This window comes from Nerophis lumbriciformis, linkage group LG08 (assembly GCF_033978685.3).
Source record: "Nerophis lumbriciformis linkage group LG08, RoL_Nlum_v2.1, whole genome shotgun sequence".
Lineage (NCBI taxonomy): Eukaryota > Metazoa > Chordata > Actinopteri > Syngnathiformes > Syngnathidae > Nerophis > Nerophis lumbriciformis.
The window spans coordinates 33,048,270-33,068,551 of record NC_084555.2 but is presented as its reverse complement, the minus strand read 5'-3'; positions in this window follow the sequence as shown (position 1 = coordinate 33,068,551).

The window sequence follows — 20,282 nt, the reverse complement described above, 5'->3', positions numbered from 1 at the left end:
TTCTGCAACCACTATAATAAATATGAACATTAAACATACAATTAATTAGTAGTCTCACGGTTCAAAATTGGACAATGAAAAGACGATCATTCTGCTCTCATAAAATTAACTGTTACACAAACAAAAACATTATTTGCGATGTGACTTTACTATATTATATTCCATTGTTTTTGTGAGCTGTTCCATTGTTTACCCTCCAAAACAGCATTTCCTCTGTTTCCCTCTGAGGGATTATGTCAGAGACACAAACACTGAGTGAAAATCTTTCATATTGTTCCAGTTGACATCATAATCACTTTGCGCCACCAATGTCTGCTTTAATCTGTAGTCTGGCCCGGGTCAAACGAGCAATCAGCCGTCAAATAGTTCCCGTTTTGGAGGACAACCAGTCGTAAAGATGTGAAGTGACCCGTTTCAATAAACAGTCAGCCAGCTTTTGGGGCGTCAGACATTCACACATTGGGCGGTTCGTTCTTCCATTTCCATAAACCAAAATATTGTTTTCAAGAGGCGTGGTAGGAAGTGGTCCATGTTGGACAGTGTGGTCAAATGCTAAAATGTGCTCTGCACATTAGTGGTGCTTTTTGTTTGGGATTGGAAACTGAACAAAACAGAATGTCGGCATTAAGTTCTTGCGAGGAAATTATTTGACTGTGAAAACAGAAGTGTGATGCTCATCGAATGCTGGGAAATAAATATTCGGAGAGATCCATGAAGTATTCATAGACATGAGACCAAAAATAATGTCCACACAAACACAAGACTTAAAAATGCATATTTTTCTAATGGTTTGAAAACCCTGGCCGGAGTGGAGACTAGGGATGATGTTCGAAACCGGTTCTCCTGGTTGTTTGATAAGAAAAGAACCGATTCCATGGACTCGAATCCCTTTTTGAGAACAGGTTCCCTATATCGAGGCCACTATAGTAAAGAAAAAGAGTTGGTGCTTTATTCGAATCCCTGGGAACGAATCCTGTCCCACAGGAAATGTCCTGTGGGACATCACAGGAAATGAGGTAGCTCAGTCATTAGGCGGCAGATACAGAAAGCAGCAAAAAATAATGGACCGGAAAAAACGCCTCAAGGCATGACTTCATTTTACAAAAAAATACGACGAGGAAACGGCAATATGCAATTATTGCCAGGCTTCGCTCTCATGTAAGGGGGGAAGTACAACAAGCATGTTGAAACATGTTCAGGCCGCACATAACGTGAACGTCCGAGAACTGTGTCGTGTTTTCGACACATGGAGAAGCAGCGACAGAGATGATGAAGCACGCCCATCTTCTTCTGCTTCAACCTGTAGCCCCAGTTCCAGTGATAGTGGCGGTGAGTAACTAACGTTAACTGTTGCCGGTTAATTTCCATATTTGCTCACTTGTAGCCTTTAGGCTAAAATAACGTTACCTCTTATGTCAACCAGGACTGCAGTAATGTTAGCTTGACTAATGTTACCTAAGCAGAGTCAGTGGCTAACGATAACATTAACGTTAGCCTTTTTGTATGTGTCTGATAACGTTAACATTAGCCTTTTTGTATGTGCCTGATAACGTTAACGGTATCTTGTAGCCTACACCACTCCAGAGTTTGCAGGTCTGTCTAATAAACTAGTGCTTTCTGTGTTTCTTTAGTCTATTTCGTACATGAACACACTTACAGTGTAACACATCACAGTTTCATATAATTTCACTTTACATCATGTCCGAAAAGAAGTAGGAAGAAGCAAAGCTTATTTAATCCTACCCCTTTCCCACTTCAGATCGTTTACAAATATATAGATCATTTACTGACCTTTTTATAATAAAATAACATCTGTGAATTAGTATATACAACAGTTTTGTAATATGTAATTAATTAATTCAGTCATTATTAATATACTGAGATGAAGAATATCTTATTTTCAATAAGGTTGAAAGTATTTCTCATAATTCTTCTTTGTACTTTGTAAGCACTATTAATTTGAACAACCTCTTAAAGTGGATCATATCAGTACAATGTTTAACTTCATTACTTAATCCATTCCTTCATTTAATTCCACATACTAATGCTAAAGACTTAATAACAGACACCCTAGTCTTCACATTCAGCTAATTTCCCCCCTAATTCTAAGCTGTGTCTGTCCCTCATTTTCCCTCCATGACAAGGACGTGCAGTCATTCCTGGAGAAGGCCACACTGATGGACCCCAGAAGGTTTAGATACAGACTGGAGGAGAATGTCGTCAAACCTATCTGTGTGTCCAAGCTAGTTCCACGCCAAGTGAACATGTTTTTTCCACCGTTGGCGACACGATTAGCGAAGAGCGGGTCAGACTTGATCCTGAAAAAGCAGACATGCTAATTTTTTGGAAGAAGAATTGTTGATTGATGCCTGTGGTGTTTTTAGTGTCATAGTGTGTGTAGTTAGTATGTTCCAATAGAAGCAGAAATGCACTTTTTGGAGAGCTGTATTATTTTTAGTTTTGTGCCCAAGGGACTGATTTTATTTAACACTATGTTATTATGTATGCACCTATAGTGATCACAGAGACTGTATATAATTTACTGTATATATTTGTTTTTCTGAAAAAATCCACTTAATATACTTTGGGTAACAACAGTCAATATTTATTTATTTATTTTATTTTATTTTTTTCTTATAAAATAAAAGTGAGCTTTTGTTAAACCAAATATTGTGTGTTTTTTTTCCATATACAACAACCTATCTGGATTCGATAAGAGAATCGATAAGGAATCGGTTCGATAAGAGGATTCGATAATGGGCTCGAACTCGATAATTTCTTATCAAACATCATCCCTAGTGGAGACTTTCAAAAACTCTTACTTTCGTGTGGAAACGGAGCTTTTTTGTTTGTGTCATAATAAATGTTTGACATTATCTAATGTTTTTAAAACCACATTTAACAACCTGATGTTATTTACTTACAAGTGTTGTTTCACTTCATACAGCGGCAGACCACCTGTACCTGTTATAATGGGCCTGCATGCACAATAAAAAAAAAAAACAGTCATCATGTTTCCTAGGCCTATGTTAGTGTTCATGAAAAGTGGACGGTGAAAATTGGACTGAATAATTTGCATTTATTCTCCCTCCAACAAGACCCATGTGCTTAATATGCCAGGAGACTATTGCTGTTGTGAAAATGTCTAATTTAAAACGGCATTACGAAACAAAGTACAGAAACTTTGAAGAGATATTTACTCGACATTCATAGGTGAGAATATCAAAATCAATTGCACTGAAATCGGAATGTGAAGCTGCAAGTAGGAATCTTGCCACATCGATGACACAGCAACAAAAGGCCAAAGAGTGCTCACTGAGAATGGCATGTCTTTTGGGCAAGCACAAGAAACCATTCTCAGATGCAGACATGATAAAAGAATGCATTAAATTTAAGCAAATCCCGCTCTTGGATTACACAGCAACCACAGGGAAGTTTTGAATATTACATTATCAGTGCTTATAACCAATGTTCCCTCTAATTTTTCATGTGTGTGAGCAAACGAAAAAACTCCCTGAGCATTCAGTGGAGCCCTTGAGAGCAACATCAGACGTGCACACTGTGGCTTCACCAGCAGCACACCTGTCCCAAACCTGACTAAATAACAAGTTCAATCTCCATCCATCCATCCATTTTCTACCGCTTGTCCCTTTCTGGGTTGCGGGGGGTGCTGGAGCCTATCTCAGCTGCATTCGGGCGGAAGGCGGGGTACACCCTGGACAAGTCCCCATCTCATCGCAGGGCCAACACAGATAGACAGACAACATTCTCTTATTATTATAATCAAATGACAGCAGTCATTTCCATGAGGTTATTTTCTAATATAAGTGTTTAGGCCCACTTACAGTGACAATAACAAAAAATATTGTTTTTCATGAACTATGTACTTGTATTGTTTGTCTGGGTGGAGGTCCTGCTTTGGAAATTATTTGTACCCCTTTCAGACATTGCATTTAGTTCCCATTAAAACATTCACATGTTGCACAATGAGATGTAAGCAGGGGATCATGTGTACATTCCTGCAACTTCCTGTTTGTAAAAAATATATTAGTATTTATTTAATATACTAACAGCATTTCATGATTAATATGTATAAATTAAGATTCCTAATAAATGACACTAGAATAAGCACACATTTGATTGGTAAATCATAGTGTAACGACCTGGAATTACACTTTATGTGTGGTGTTGAAGTTGTCCGACTTTTTGTGTGGCTGTAAACGCATCACTGGCTAAGTGCCATATGTGCATGTGTTGGCGCAAGTGAGAAAGAGCGAGCGGCTGCTGTTGATATAACAAAGTTGCTTTTGGTCTGGATTGTACTGCAGAAAGTGACCAGTTTTGCTAGATATATTTTTTTTTACTAATGTTTTGGTGATGTGTTTATGGCCGACAATAAAGAGTTTTGCTCAGTAAAGTGATCGATGGAATTCATGTCCTCAAAGCGTCTCAACAGACGTTACAATATTTGAACAATGATGACGAAAACTGTTTTCTCTGTCGTGTCCGTGTCGTGTCAAAAATTGTTATGCGCTTATTTTTTTATTTGATTTTGTGCGTGGCATAGATTTGCCGTGCGCAGAGGATGCTTGAGCAGTGCGCAATTGCACAGGCGCGCTCAATAGAGGGAACATTGCTTATAACCTAAATTGACCTCATTGAAAAAGTGATTTGTGCACCACATTAAAAAAATATATTTTTGGGCCTCCAAGATTTGATTACCCGCGGCCTAATGCCATGAGAAAAATCAAATACATTGCCACTAATAAATCAACCATTACGCAAAGATTTGTTGTTAAATATATGTATAATGTTTTAAATAGCCTTTTTTGTTTGAAAACATTTATAAACTCCCCACCCCCAGTCATCAGACTACACTAAAATACATTCTGGCCCTTAGACAAATTTAATTGAGAACCCCTGATGGAGAGGGCTTTGATTACTCGCTAAGTTGGCAAACAAGCAGAGCCAAATCTATTTGTGGCAGTCCACTACTTTATCCGCAACAGGCAACCACAAATACATGATGGTGTGGGAAATGCTTTGTTTCACTGTCATGTTATCTATACATCCATCCATCCATTAGAGAGTGCCAGTGAAACATACATTTACATGTACATGAAAAAATTATAATGAAGCTTTTGTTTTGGCTATGCTTACATTGTACAAGTGTTATAATGTACAAGTGTGAACAAGTAATTGAAGAATCTATTTTGAACATTTATTAATTGGTTTTAAAATATAAATACTCCAAGATTAACATTCTGAGGTTAGAGGGTGAGTAAATCTTCTCGCCCACTCACAAATAACTGACTTTTTTGCTTATCCATGGAATAAATCATCCTTTCTTGTGGCGTTTTAAAGTGTGAGTACCTGGTGGTCCAGCTATTTCTACTGGCAGTCAATCTTGTGCTGTGTCAGAGATGGAAGGAGTCCACGCAGACGATGACGAATTGCTGGAAACTCGTTGCGGATTCTGTGCATGAAACACAGCAGGTATCTTTTTTTAATTCAAAACTTTGGAATGAAATTAGATTTGTAGCTTTCCAGCTTGACTCTTTTTTGACACCGTTAATGCTCAGCAGAAAAATAAACACCCTGGTTTTTGAAAAAACCTTTGGAGTGTGATTACCTTAAAGTGTATGTTGATACTGATTGTTTTATTTTTCTTTGATACTTTTTCCACATTTCTGGTAGTTGATTATCCGCTTTACTTTTTAACTAAAACTGTTGACACATGTCAAACCAGGATAGTAAAAGTTAGAAAAGTAAAGTTGTTTGTCTCATTAGTCTTGTCTTGTCTTGTGACTAAATACTAGAGTTTATAATAGGAAAGTGGTTAAATATTGATATATTTATAGGTGCCAATACCTCTCCACAGTTTTGTTACACTAACATTAGAAACCATTTTACTATTTTTCAACTATTTTAATAAGTCTCAGAGGTGTCACAATAGAGTAATAAAATGTGTGGTATATTGCACTTCAGCAGCTTTTTACAGACAGAATACTGTAACTGTGCACTTGTCAAATGTCATGAATTCCATATCGCTACTTCAACTGAGGAGCTTCAATTGTTCAGAGACTGAGCTCTTAACTCAAAACACTTGTATCGCAAATCAACGTCTCCTTTTGAAATGAATTAAAATTAAAATTGGTGCATGGTCGCCCTAAAACAGCACAGTTTTAGCATGCAACATGCCTTTTAAAAAGAAACACAAATTTAGATAAGAAATATTGGATAAAAACAGCATTTACTTCCATAGTGGACTTCTACAGTATCTACTTTGAGCGGCTTCTACGTCAAAAACACCATCACCAGCTTCTCCATGTTTTCATGGATAAATGTTTGACGTTCAATATCATTTCAACATTCTTGGCTGGCGTTAGACTTCTTCGGCTTCAATATGGTACAGACAAGCAGTGATACCATTCAACTGCCTCACTAATTTGGTTACACTCTCCATCATGTTAGGGATGATTTATTTATTTTATTTAATTAATTGTGTTCACTTCTTCTTAACACTGACCTTAACACTCACTTTCTTCCTTCCCTTGGTTGAAAAACTATTTCATGTCAAGTAGAGATGTCCGATAATATTGAACTGGCGATATCATTGGCCGATAAATGCTTTAAAATTTAATATCGGAAGTTATCGGTATCGGTTTCAAAATTATCGGTATTGGTTTCAAAAAGTAAAACGTATGACTTTTTAAAACGCCGCTGTGTACACGGACGTAGGGGGAAGTACAGAGTGCCAATAAACCTTAAAGGCACTGCCTTTGCGTGCCGGCCAAGTCACATAATATCTACGGCTTTTCACACACACAAGTGAATGCAAGCATTCTTGGTCAACAGCCATACAAGTCACACTGAGGGTGGCCGTATAAACAACTTTAACACTGTTACAAATATGCGCCACACTGTGAACCCACACCAAACAAGAATGACAAACACATTTCGGGAGAACATCCGCACCGTAACACAACATAAACACAACAGAACAAATACCCAGAACCCCTTGCAGCACTAACTCTTCCGGGACGCTACAATATACATTACCCGCTGTCCCCTACCCCCCCCCCCACCCCCCACCCCCACCTCAACCCCGCCCACCTCAACCTCTTCATGCTCTCTCAGGGAAACCTGTCCCAAATTCCAAGCTGCTGTTTTGATGCATGTTTAAAAAAATATGACTTCAATAATAAATATGGCAGTGCCATGTTGGCATTTTTTTCCAGAACTGGAGTTGGTTTATTTTGGAAAACCTTGTTACATTGTTTAATGCATCCAGCGGGGCATCACAATTCCACGACTGTATATATATCGGTATCGGTTGATATCATAATCGGTAATTAAGAGCTGGACAATATCGGAATATCGGATATCGGCAAAAAAAACATTATCGGACATCTCTAATGTCAAGCTCTAGTTATATTCTAATGCTCGCGAGTAACATCAGATGTTTTGGGGCGGATCTGACAGGGTACAGATTACAGTTGCAAGCATCGCCGGCCACTAATGGGGGCGATGCTTGTAACTTAGATTTTTGTTTGCAACTTAAAACATAACAATTAGCTGAGAGACAGCACTTATCTCAAAACACTCTTAAGTTGGGGCCCTCTTACCGCTGTATCACATAAAACATAACATTAAGGAGTGCGTGATGGTACAAATGTTAGCAACACTAGCATAGCTATGCAAGCTACAGTGCTAACAGTAAAGGCTTTATTTTAAGATTTGTAGTGAAGCCTGCTTTTTTTCTTCATCTGTCAAATAGTGGACATATATAGGACACACAACGGGCTCATCTATGTAGTGGTGGGTCTAAGGCAGGGGTCGGGAACCTTTTTGGCTGAGAGAGCCATGGAAGCCAAATTTTTTTAAATGTATTTCCGTAGAGCCATATAATATTTTTTAACACTGAATACAACTAAATGCGTGCATTTTTAAGTAAGACCAACATTTTTAGAGTATAATAAGTTTCTTATTATTTTTAATAACATTGTTATTCTGAAGCTAACCAATAATAAATAAAATACTTCTTACCATTAATGCGACTTCTTGAACAGGTGCGGTAGAAAACGGATGGATGGATTAAAATGCATGAGAATGTTTTATATTTTGAACGTTATTTTTAACACTGTGATTACCAGCGGAATTATTCATTACTTATCGTGTTAAGCAATGTCAGCTAAGATTAATCTGAGAGCCAGATGCAGGCATCAAAAGAGCCACATCTGGCTCTAGAGCCATAGGTTCCCTACCCCCGGGTCTAAGGTGATATCACGCCCAGCGTCTGTTCTCTCTAAAAAAGAAGGGAGATGATTCTAGCGACATATAACATTATTTAAATTTTGCATAACAGGGAACCTTTTATGAAGAGTTTGGCACTATAATGTTAGTGTTGTTTTGTTGTGCTTTGCTAGTAATTATGCTTTCGTTCAGTACTGTTTGATAGATATATTGATCAATTGTCAATTGATCAATTGTCTATAGTTGCGTAATTGGCTGTATGGCGATGTTATCATTGTCAAAATATCGCAATAATATTGCACAGAAAGTTACTCAACAGCTGTCACCACTCGTGGATAACAAAATAAATAGGTCAACTCGATCAGTGCAGTTGGAATCCATGCTGTTGTCTTTTGTATGGCAGAGGAAAACATCTCAGTACAGTAATTCATTTCCACGAGCAAGAAGGAGAGCAACGCAATGTGATGAATGTGTCATGTCATCACGATCAACATATGCTTCAGTTTCATGGTGTTCTCACACATGTACAGCAAATAGTCACACACTTCTCCTCATCAAACAAGCTGGCCATAATTTATGTCTGCTGCTTTCTCCCGTCTTTCACTTTCACGCAACCCTTCTCCAAGCTACTTCTCAGCAGTGCAGCTTGCCAGACCAAAACAATTTAGCAATAAGCTATTTGCGTCTGTGGGGTTTTGTTTTCGGTTGTTTTTTTGCATTCTCCTTTTGTAGTGGGCTCTGATCGCCTGACAGAATATCCGCCGCTTGCTGAGGGAATACCGGCTGACCACTCTGCTGAAAATATGTGGCTCTGTTAAGACTCCGAACATGCAGGCATTTTGACGACAGTGTGAGTGGTTTTGTTTGTGAATGACAATTAACACTTTGCCTATTTTGATGGATATAATGTTACGTTTGTACAGGGGAAGAAGACGGCACAGACAACAGGGAAAGTCATTTTAGCTCTAGGTTTATTTATATATGTAAACAATATATATATATAAAAAATAAAGTTTGTAATTAATCCAAAATGTGTGTGTGTGTGACTATATGTCGGAATTAACCGCTGAGTGTTACCAGGGGTGTTGAGCGAGAGGCGGAAGTCCAAGAGGGGCAAGCCAGGCTCGGAGGTCCAGAGAACAGGCAGGAAGTCGGGGGCAATAGAGAGGCGTCGAAGGTCCGTGTCCAGGCAGGAGGTCGAGATCCAAGAAGCAGCCAGAGAACCAGAGGGAATACGGGGAGACGAGACACACAGTTCGTGATGCGGGAACGGAGGAATGCTGCTGGATGACGAGAAGGAAAACACGAGACGAGTGAACACGGGGAGGGGAGAAAACACAGAGAGAGCATAGAGCGAGATACAATTCGCTTTCTGTACGTGAACAAGTGTTTACGTTCTGGCCCAGAATAGCAGGTTGCGCTGGCTTAAGAAGGCAGCTCTTCTCATCAGTGACAGGTGTGTTGATTGCTGATGATTGAATGCAGCTGCTTGCTGCAGTCGGCGTGGCGTGTGCCTGGTGCGCTCCTGGAGGTGCGTCCAGTGCAGCGCACTGATGAATGTGCACTGGTGTGCGCCCGGCCCGTTACATATAAGATATAAAAATATATACATTATAATTAAAAAAAAAGTACAATGCTACGTTCCCCCCCCACCCCCCTCTGCTTTTCAGAAGATTTGTTTTCCACGGTAATGTTCACCAAAAGTTTTGCCCGTTTTTTGTTTACTATCTCAAATATCGTATGGCCAAACATTGCTCCTAACAATTGAGTCAATTTGCCCGCGTATTATTCCACCTAATGCCATAACAAAGAATACCACGCACTCCTGTCGCGTTATTAATACCCTGCGTGAAAAAAATGTGCCTGTGTGAGCCTGCTCTCAACTTCCCACCCAGAAGTCATTCTCCTCCAGCTCTGTCGCCCTTCTATGACAGGGGTTCTTGACCTTTTTGACCTCGGAGCTCAACTTTTCTACTACAGAGGGGCCCGAGGCCCACTCAAATGTTAACACTGAATTAGTAATCTTACTTTTGATTTTAATTGTGTCTGTCTATCTGTGTTGGCCCTGCGATGAGGTGGCGACTTGTCCAGGGTGTATCCCGCCTTCCGCCTGTGTGCAGCTGGGATAGGCTCCAGCACCCACCACGACCCCACAAGGTACAAGCGGTAGAAAATGGATGGATGGGATGTATTCAACAAATATAACTGACCCACTTACAGTTTAACAGGATACATCTTGTCAAATGATATGAAAGCATGTGTTGATCACAAAGATCATCATTGTCAAGGCTTAGGTCAGGCTAATTACAAATAAAAAATAATAATCAAATATATAGTGCAAGAGAAGGGACACATAAAAACTAAAAAAGATTACATACAAATAAATAGTGCTAAAATAAATCAATACTAACTAAATTAATAATAAAGAACAATAGTAATAATATAAATGTTTCTTAACTAAATGTCACTAAAATTAAAGTTCAAATGAAAATAGTTTCACCACTTTGGTCATAATTTTTGCACTTAGGAAACTTCTCTATCACTTTTGCTTCAGACTTCTTCTGTTTTTTTATATTGCCATTACTGCCCCAAGTGGTGGTATAATGTATTACCACTAAATGTGCCGCTGCAGCCAATACAAACCACAGCTGAGAAACTGATATTTGTTGGCGGCCCATTAGGGGGCGGTTGCTGCCCAACAATGGGCCCCCCAATGGTTAAGAAACACTGCTCGACAACATCATCACTCATTGGCGCTTCAGCATCCGCTGACCCCTCTCTGTCAGTTTACATGGCCTACCACTTGGTGGCTGACTTGCTGTTGTTCCCAAATTCTTCACTTTTCTTATAATAAAGTTGACTTTGGAATATATAGGAGTGAGGAAATTTCGCGGTAGCATCCTATGACAGTTTCACGCTGGAAATCACAGAGAGCGGCCCATTCTTTCACATGCCTAAGTGCTTGATTTTATACACCGGGCCAAGTGATTAGGGCACCTGATTCTCATCATTTGGATGGGTGGCCAAATACTTTTGGCAATATAGTGTACTTTCTTCTCCCTAGAGATGTACCTAAAGCACTGAACATGCTGAGACATAATGTGCCCTGATGCTTTATTCGACACACCGTGGCCTGCAATGACCTGGACTTAACAGACACAATCTAATGACATCCAATACAAAAACTGTATTACAATTCTGTCAAATTTGTGAGTGTTTATGCGTGCTCTCAGCTGACAGTCTGAAGAAACCTTGTGCTCCGCAAGCAGGCATGTGAGACGGAGCCAGGAGGGGGCCTTTCAGGACAGACAGAATGAGTCTGGGAAGACTACTTGAGCTGGAGCGGAGGTGTGGATCATAAAGAATAACACCGTGAGGATGAAGAGTGCTTATGGGGATGATGGTGCGTGGTAACGTGAGGTTTCGGAGACACCGCTTACTCAGCCTGCCAGTATTACAGGGCTTGGCTGGCCTCTCCTCTCCTCCAGTGCGAGGAGCCCAGATCTAATCCTGTGAGGGAAAAACTGAGAGGACACCAAGTCTGATCATGCTCAGACTATTTTGTGTCCACCAAGTAAACCAAAGGAAAAATATGACATGTCAAAAACATCAGTTGCCAATATGTGTCGTATGCAAGAGGAGTAATTATATTATAGTTATTTATTGCAAGCAGAACGTCAATGTCAACCACTTGGCCACTTGGATTAAGCCGTTGAATAAACAGTAAAGCTATGAATGTCAAGGAATACACATTACAACATTCAACCTGTGGTGGGTGACTTCATTGCATTATGTAACGGAGCTGGGCCGGCGCCAAACCCTCAGACAGGAACACCGGGGAGACGTTTGGGTGCATGTTACACTGCACGCAGCCCTCTCCTTCACCTGCCATATTTGGAAACAAAAGCTTGGACTGATTCAACTTGATAACCGCAGCAAAAACCTGCTTTGTTCTTGTTTACATAAAAACACAAAAGTGTTGATGTTGCTCTTTAGACACAACATGACATCAGAAAGATGTCACACTACCTTAACCTCCTGGTGTGGCTCGATTGCTAGAGCAACTTGAGGGTTCCGGGTTCGAACCCCGCTTACGCCAGCCGAGTAACTGCCAAATTGTGTCCTTGGGCAAGATACTTTACCCACACTGGTTTACATGTAGCTTAAAGGTGTAGACAATGGGTTTCACTATGTAAAGCACTTTGAGTCTCTACAGAAAAGCGCTATATAAATATAATTCACTTAACTTCACTTACAACTACAACAGACTGTATCTTTTTAAACTGTACCAGGCTAAAATAAGTTAATTACTTGGTGGACAAGAATCCAAAAGGCCACGATATTAAACACTTAATACAAAATGCAGTTTATTATGTTGACCTGAACATAAGATTACCATATTTGCCAACACCCGTCATGCTTGCTTCTGTTAAAAACGTTTGATCCGCAAGTGCAGTTTGTCTGCTGAAGTGCGAACGCTATCTACTGAACTTTGGTGCACACCAAACAGATCAAATATGAACACTCCACAGACCAAAGACACTGACAACCAGAGGTGTGGACTCGAGTCACATGACTTGGACTCGAGTCAGACTCGAGTCATGAATTTGATGACTTTAGACTCGACTTGACAAAATGTAAAAAGACTTGCAACTCGACTTAGACTTTAACGTCAATGACTTGTGACTTCACTTGGACTTGAGCCTTTTGAATTGACATGACTTGACATGACTTGCTACTTTCCCCAAAACCCAAAGATGAAAAAGTTATTCGGGAGCGCTCCGTATTTTTCATTGTGTACTTGTCTATCAGCGTTGCGTGTGTCAGCTGGTGTGGTCTCAGTACAACAGCCAATCAAATTAGATCTACTTTGTTTTCATCACACAGCATTCATCCAATCAAATTGCAGGAAAACCAACGAAGAAGACATGTCCAAACCACACGCCAGTGAACAAAAAATGATACCTAAAATAATTTTGTTTGGGTATAAAAATTACGAGGTGGTCAACATAAAACGGTTTGCAGTATGCAACACATGCGGTTCGAAAATTACTGATGGAGAGGCAACAACTTCCAACTTCGTCCGGCATTTGAAGTTGCACAAAGAACGGTAAGTTTTGAATGTAAGATAACGTTTATTGGCTAAGTAACGTGACTTTTATTTGCTGTGTAGTTAAATCAGTGAGGCTGTAAACTCACTGCTAACGTTATAACGTTATTGCAAACACGGGAATCTGTTGCAGTTCACTACCTTATTCATACTTTTTGTTCAGTGATTTTTTTTTAAGCAGGGTTACGTTAGTCAATATATCACACGTAACGTTAGACGGCGGTCAGCAGCACCGCGTATTTTAGCCACCTAAAAAAAGACAAAAATAGTAAAATAAAGGTCAGTTAAAATGTATACTATATTATGAATATGTGTACCGTTTTAGCTAGCTTTCTGACATACTGTTGGTTGTTTACCTCAGTGGTCCCCAACCACCAGGCCGCGGCCCGGTACTGGTCCGTGGATCGATTGGTATCGGGCCGCACAAGAAATATTTTTTTTATTTTGTTTTATTAAATCAACATAAAAAACACAAGATACACTTACAAGTAGTGCACCAACCCAAAAAACCTCTCTCCCCCCTTTTGTTCTGGGCATTGAACATGAAGACTCTTCCTTCACTGTTCCGAGTGGCCATGAGAGTCTTGGCAGTGCCTGCCTCCAGTGCTCCAGTGGAGCGAGTTTTCAGCCATGGTGGCATCATACTACGCCCCCATCGTGCACAAATGACTGACAGACTCTTGGCTAATTTGGTCTTTTGCAAATGCAATGCAGCATAGGGCCCTGACATATAAAAAGTACAACTTTTTTGTTATCTTCACGTATATGTCATGTTTTTTCAATGTTAACACTTTTGTACAAATAAGTACATTTGCACTTTATTTTTCAATGTGTTTGTTCTGTAAAGGAATGAGTTAATGTTTAAAATGACTGGTTAATAGTGCTATTATAAAGTGCAATGTCAGCACAATTTTCTTTCCTGCAATTTAAAATGCACTTGTTTTAATAAATAAATACAGCGTTTGAAAAGCATACACAATCTGTGTTAATATATTAGTCTGTGGTTAAAAGGACTTGAAAGGACTCGAAACTCAAAATGCAGGACTTAGGACTTGACTTGAGACTTTCCAGTCTTGACTTTGGACTTGACTCGGGGCTTGCCTGTCTTGACTCGGGACTTGACTCGGACTTGAGGGCAAAGACTTGAGACTTACTTGTGACTTGCAAAACAATGACTTGGTCCCACCTCTGCTGACAACACAGATGGCGCACAGGCGCATAGCATTGGTTTGCTGGTTTGCATGTATAAACCGCCAGACCCGAACTTAAAAAAAACTGCAAAAAGAACTCTAGGGGTACGTTAAGCCTATTCATAAAAACAACATTAAACACTGTAATAAGTTTATTGCACAATCTTTAAGTTGGAACTGTGCGAGCCTGTTTCTGTTTGTCAGCATGTTACCAATATACAGTAGGGAGGGTATTTCTATGGCCCTATTCGTCACGGTTTACCTGACACATGAAACGTGACAAACTGGGGCTTGCACTATCCACTTAAGCCGCCAGACAGCAGTAAAGTGTTGAATATCCTAAAATTTGTTTTGTGGCAATTCCAACTTTGACCACAGCATCAGTTGCTATGTACGGTGGCACTTTCCATCATTTTTTTTTTTTTTCAACAAACTGCATTGCAAAATGATGAACCCCTCACCTTTTTCTTACGTGAGATCTACCCAGGAATGGGTTAGGGTTGAATGTGAATCCCTTACCTACTGTAATGTATGCAGAAACATGTATTATACATCATGACTTTCTACAGTCTACTGCAGTGGTTCTCAAATGGGGGTACGCGTACCCCTGGGGGTACTTGAAGGTATGCCAAGAGGTACGTGAGATTTTTTTTTTAAATATTCTAAAAATAGCAGCAATTCAAAAATCCTTTATAAATATATTTATTGAATAATACTTCAACAAAATATGAATGTAAGTTCATAAACTGAACATCAAATCAAGTAGGCTATTCCATTCATTACCATAAATCCAGAGTTTCCCCCATGCCATGATGGTTTGACCCTACCTGGCGGTGCCACACGGCACCAACTGTCAATCAACTATCGATGTAGAAAACAATGGAGGCTTGGTTGAAGAAATGCAACAATGTGTTGACAGCTAGATTTTTTGTGGACATGTTCCATAAATATTGATGTTAAAGATTTCCTTTTTTTGTGAAGAAATGTTTAGAATTAAGTTCATGAATTCAGATGGATCTCTATTACAATCCCCAAAGAGGGCACTTTAAGTTGATGATTACTTCTATGTGTAGAAATATTTATTTATAATTGAATCACTTGTTTATTTTTCAACAAGTTTTTAGTTATTTTTATATATTTTTTTTTCAAATTGTTCAAGAAAGACCACTACAAATGAGCAATATTTTGCACTGTTATACAATTTAATAAATCAGAAACTGATGACATAGTGCTGTATTTTACTTCTTTATCTCTTTTTTTCAACCAAAAATGTTTTGCTCTGATTAGGGGGTACTTGAATAAAAAAAAAAATTCACAGGGGGTACATCACTGAAAAAAGGTTGAGAACCACTGGTCTACTGTATATAATGTATTTAATGTTAATGTGACATTATTTGTGGCACACAGTAGGGCTGGGTGATAAACAATGTCGATAGATTAAAAAAAAAAATTCCCGATAGTGTTAATTTGTTCACATTCTATTAGTTGTAAGAGTAGCGTGCTAAAGACGCAACATCAACACACAAAGATCGTATGTAGCCAAGGTGAAAAATAGGTCTCACTCTGTCATGAGACTTGGCAAAGGGAAGTGTGTGATGTTGCTTTTAAATAGTGGGGGTAGGACAAATTATTTCCAACAAAAGGTGTAAAATGTTCATAATAAACTTAAAGACAGTCAGAAGTCAGAAGTGAGATTAGGGTTTGTATAATAATGAATGTTGTCTTGTTTTTGGCGTATGGAAGACAATGCTCCTTTTTGGGGGGAGGGGTAACGTCAGCTATCTGCTACATGATCTATGAAGGAATGGATGTGTTTCGCCCAATATACAAACCCCGTTTCCATATGAGTTGGGAAATTGTGTTAAATGTAAATATAAACGGAATACAATGATTTGCAAATAATTTTCAACCCATATTCAGTTGAATATGCTCCAAAGACAACATATTTATAAATAAATGATAAATGGGTTGTACTTGTATAGCGCTTTTCTACCTTCAAGGTACTCAAAGCGCTTTGACACTACTTCCACATTTACCCATTCACACACACATTCACACACTGATGAGGGAGCTGCCATGCAAGGCGCTAACCAGCACCCATCAGGAGCAAGGGTGAAGTGTCTTGCTCAGGACACAACGGACATGACGAGGTTGGTACTAGGTGGGGATTGAACCAGGGACCCTCGGGTCGCGCACGGCCACTCTGCCACTGCGTTGATGTTCAAACTGAAAAACTTTTTTTTTTTTTTTTGCAAATGATCATTAACTTTAGAATTTGATGCCAGCAACACGTGACAAAGAAGTTGGGAAAGGTGGCAATAAATACTGATAAAGTTGAGGAATGCTCATCAAACACTTATTTGGAACATCCCACAGGTGTACAGGCTAATTGGGAACAGGTGGGTGCCATGATTGGGTATAAAAGTAGATTCCACGAAATGCTCAGTCATTCACAAACAAGGATGGGGCAAGGGTCACCACTTTGTCAACAAATGGGTGAGCAAATTGTTGAACAGTTTAAGAAAAACCTTTCTCAACCAGCTATTGCAAGGAATTTAAGGATTTCACCATCTACGGTCCGTAATATCATCAAAGGGTTCAGAGAATCTGGAGAAATCACTGCACGTAAGCAGCTAACCCCGTGACCTTCGATCCCTCAGGCTGTACTGCATCAACAAGCGACATCAGTGTGTAAAGGATATCACCACATGGGCTCAGGAACACTTCAAAAACCCACTGTCAGTAACTACAGTTGGTCACTACATCTCTAAGTGCAAGTTAAAACTCTCCTATGCAAGGCGAAAACCGTTTATCAACAACACCCAGAAACGCCGTCGGCTTCGCTGGGCCTGAGCTCATCTAAGATGGACTGATACAAAGTGGAAAAGTGTTCTGTGGTCTGACGAGTCCACATTTCAATTTGTTTTTGGAAACTGTGGACGCCGTGTCATCCGGACCAAAGAGGAAAAGAACCATCCGGATTGTTGTGGGCGCAAAGTTGAAAAGCCAGCATCTGTGATGGTATGGGGGTGTATTAGTGCCCAAGCCATGGGTAACTTACACATCTGTGAATTAACCATTAATGCTGAAAGGTACATACAGGTTTTGGAGCAACATATGTTGCCATCCAAGCAACGTTACCATGGACGCACCTGCTTATTTCAGCAAGACAATGCCAAGCCACGTGTTACATCAACATGGCTTCATAGTAAAAGAGTGCGGGTACTAGACTGGCTTGCCTGTAGTCCAGACCTGTCCCCCATTGAAAATGTGTGGCGCATTATGAAGCCTAAAATACCACAACGGAGACCCCCGGACTGTTGAACAACTTAAGCAGTACATCAAGCAAGAATGGGAAAGAATTCCACCTGAGAAGCTTAAAAAATGTGTCTCCTCAGTTCCCAAACGTTTACTGAGTGTTGTTAAAAGGAAAGACCATGTAACACAGTGGTGAACATGCCCTTTCCCAACTACTTTGGTACGTGTTGCAGCCATGAAATTCTAAGTTAATTATTATTTGCAAAAAAAAAAAAAAAGTTTATGAGTTTGAACATCAAATATGTTGTCTTTGTAGTGCATTCAATTGAATATGGGTTGAAAAGGATTTGCAAATCATTGTATTCCGGTTATATTTACATCTAACACAATTTCCCAACTCATATGGAAACGGAGTTTGTATATCATCTGTGCATCAATGTAGTGATATATTACTTGTATAATGATCACATTAAAATCAGAGCACACTTACTTACTTACAGAATAATGTTTTAATCACACCTGCATGTCATTAGGTGACACACACATGTGTGATGCTGAACCAAAAAAAAAAAGCTTTTAAATAGGTAATTTCATGTTTTTTCTCAGGCTGTCAAACGATTAAAATATTTAATGGCGATTAATCGCATTGTTCATAGTTAACAAAATTAATTGTGATGATCGCAGATACATATAATTTGTCATGTACCCTGTACAGATCATTTTCAAGTTTATGAGTAGACAAGTAATTTGCTTTAATGAAATGTGTTTTAAACACCTTAAAAACAGAATTTGTATTCCTGCTTTAGGAGCACTTGCATTCAGAGCAGGAAAGACACCATGTTTAGACACCAGTTCCTCACATTAATAACACAAAATGTGGATTGTTACGCTCATGCTTTGATTGTCAAAGATGTTTGCTAATGTCATCTGAAAAATGTTTCTGATACTCCGCACATTACATTTTTCAGCCAGCTAGAAAACTCTCGCCTTTCTACAGAGAAGAAAAGTGTAACTTAAATAAACTAAGGCGAACTCGTACAGCAAAGTGACAGATTGTCATGGGCTTTGGATACAAATGAGGTTAGAGCACAAATGGTTTCCCGTTTTCTAATAAAACAACAATTAAATGAGATCAAGAAGTAGTTGAAAACATTTAATTTTTTTAGATAAAATGAATGTTTTTTTACTTTTTTTTGTTGTCTTTTCAAATGAGCAACCTGTGTTACAGTGATAAGAGCATAATCATTTAAAATCTAAAAAATAAGTCAGTATACCTCACCAGCCATAAATCTCACTGCACGTCAGGACAGTAGTTGAAAAAAAACTAAAAAAAAAAATATATAATAATAATAATCTTATGATTATTTGACTAATACTGCTGGAGAAGTGTTATAGGCCAGTGTTTTTCAACCACTGTGCTGCGGCACACTAGTGTGCCGTGAGATACAGTCTGGTGTGCCGTGGGAGATGATCTAATTTCACCTATTTGGGTTAAAAAAAATGCTTTCCAAACCAGTAATTATAGTCTGCAAATGATGTGTTGTTGTTGAGTGTCTTCCATATCAGTAGGTGGCAGCCGGTAGCTAATTGCTTTGTAGATGTCGGAAACAGCGGAAGGCAGTGTGAAGGTAAAAAGGTGTCTAATGCTTGAACCAAAAATAAACAAAAGGCGAGTGTCCCTAAAAAAGGAATTGAAGCTTAGGGAAGGCTATGTAGAACAAACCTTAAACTGAACTGGCTACAAAAGTAAACAAAAACAGAATGCTGGACGACAGCAAAGACTTACTGTGGAGCAAAGACTTACTGTGGAGCAAAGACGGCGTCCACAATGTACAACGGAACATGACATGACAATCAACAATGTCTTCACAAAGAAGGATCAAAACAACTGAATTATTCTTGATTGCTAAAACAAAGTTGATGCGGGAAATATCGCTCAAAGGAAGACATGAAACTGCTACAGGAAAATACCAGAAAAAGAGAAAAAGCCACCAAAATAGGAGCGCAAGACAAGAACTAAAACACTACACACAGGAAAACAGCAAAAAAGCTCCAAATAAGTCAGGGTGTGATGTGACAGTACACCTACTATGAGACAAGAGCTATAGTGATGCATGCTTGGTTATGCTTTAAAGTCATATCCAACAATTGTGACAACGACTTTATTGTCTACTGAGTTTCATTTTTTAATGATTTCTGCTGGTGGTGTGCCTCCGCATTTTTTCAATGCAGAAAATGTGCCTTGGCTCAAAAAAGGTTGAAAAACACTGTTATAGGCAACAAAGCTGAGGTGCATTACCACAAGCAGTCTGTGTCCGTGCTTACACTAAGCCCTAAATACGCAGGCTAATGTTCTCTATCTTTACTATCAACACGACCGTTTTTGTAAAAAGAGTAAAAAACCCGAATGGCCGTGCACAAACAAATGGAATCTGTACACTTCATTACTCAAGTATAGCGCTCTGACA